General features: G+C 39.5%; 1 pseudogene; it reads left to right on the plus strand.

Moving 5' to 3' along the window:
* LOC100584209 overlaps positions 1-1384 on the plus strand; it is a 3268-nt pseudogene extending 1884 nt beyond the window's left edge.
* The last annotated feature ends 300 nt before the right edge of the window (positions 1385-1684 follow it).

A 1684-nucleotide genomic window follows, 5' to 3' on the forward strand; every position in this document is an offset into this window, starting at 1 on the left:
ACGTATTGGATAGCAGAGATACAGAACATTTGTATATCAAAGAAGGTTATTGGTCCATGCTGGTATAAAACAGTGTTTTGTAGTTTGTAGGCTTAAAAATGAAGGTATGTCTAGAATATTGGACAATATGATATGTAAGTTATAGAAGTGGCTGGAAATGAATTATTCTCAGGTTTTTTATTTGTAAGGAGTAAAAATTAGAATTTAAATATGCATTTTCTAAGATAACCACCAAAAGATAGAAACGGTATAAACTAAAAGGGAAAAACATGGAATGAGGTGGAAAGATCTCAATCTAGCAGGAGGGCAGAGAGAAAGAAAGAATAAAACCTAGGAACTAAGTGAGGTAAATGGAAGATACAAACTATGATGAAAGAATTAAATCCAAATCTATAGGCAATCAACATGAATGCAAATTGATTAAACTCAGATGAATTTTGGTGGCATGTAAATAATAATAAAGCTGTAAATAAAAGCCTTTTGACTCTCCAAAGAGACAAAGATTGTAATGCCCTCCAAAAAATTATAAAAATGAATCACCCTGAGGTTATAGAATCTTTCTACAGCTTCCAAGTGAGTCATAAACTCCAATATCACCACCTTCAGCTGGATGATTAGATATCATTTGGGAGATTCCCTCCTTTAAAAAGAGGTCTTGGTCTTTTCTGGTTAGTGCTGTGCGAGAAGCCACGAACAGCAGGGTCTCTGGCGACACTTGGTACCAGGCAGTGCAAAGAGTCCTGCGAGGGAACCAGCACAAGCGCCGGAAGTTTTTGCAGAAGGTGGAGTTGCAGATCAGCTTGAAGAACTATGATCCCCAGAAGGACAAATGCTTCTCAGTCTTAAGTCCACTCCCCTCTCCAAGTTCTCCCTCTGTTCCTTGAGGGACCAGCAGCACCGTGAAGAGGCAAAGGCCGTGAGTATCCCCGACGTGAACATCGAGATGGTGAAAAAACTCAACGAGAATAAGAAACTGGTCAAAAAGCTGGCCAAGAAGTATGATGCATTTTTGGCTTCAGAGTCTCTGATCAAGCAGATCCCACGAATCCTCGGCCCAGGCCTAAATAAGGCAGGAAAGTTCCTTTCTCTGCTCACACACAGCGAAAACATGGTAGCCAAAGGGGATGAGGCGAAGTCCACAATCAAGTTCCACATGAAGAAGGTGTTATGTCTGGCTGTGACTGTTGGCCATGTGAAGATGACAGACAATGAGTTTGTGTAAAACATTCACCTGGCTGTCAACTTCCTGGTGTCATTGCTCAAGAAAAACTGGCAGAATGTCTGGGCCTTATATATCAAAAGCACCATGGGCAAGCCCCATTCGAATGAACTCTACTGCTACCAGAAAAAAAAAAAAAAATCTCTATCAAATCTCGTTAACTAATCTTTGTGCTGTTAAATTACGAGGCCTTGACCCCTGGGTACACCTATCTCATCTAAAAAGGGACACTTGACTTCTATTGAATCTTAAATGTCCACCCTGGTATCTGACACTTAATTCAAGTTAACCAAAGCTTCATCTTCAGACATGGGAGAAGATGACAGTCAAAATAAACTGCTTTCATATGACACTGGGCCAGTTAAATCATAACTATTGATTTAGTAATTTTTCCTTCATCTAAATTAATATGCTTTGTTCTATGCGTTAATGCTAGATACTTTAAATTGTCCAGATACCTATGAG

This window comes from Nomascus leucogenys, chromosome 4, assembly GCF_006542625.1.
Source record: "Nomascus leucogenys isolate Asia chromosome 4, Asia_NLE_v1, whole genome shotgun sequence".
Taxonomy (NCBI): Eukaryota; Metazoa; Chordata; class Mammalia; order Primates; family Hylobatidae; genus Nomascus; species Nomascus leucogenys.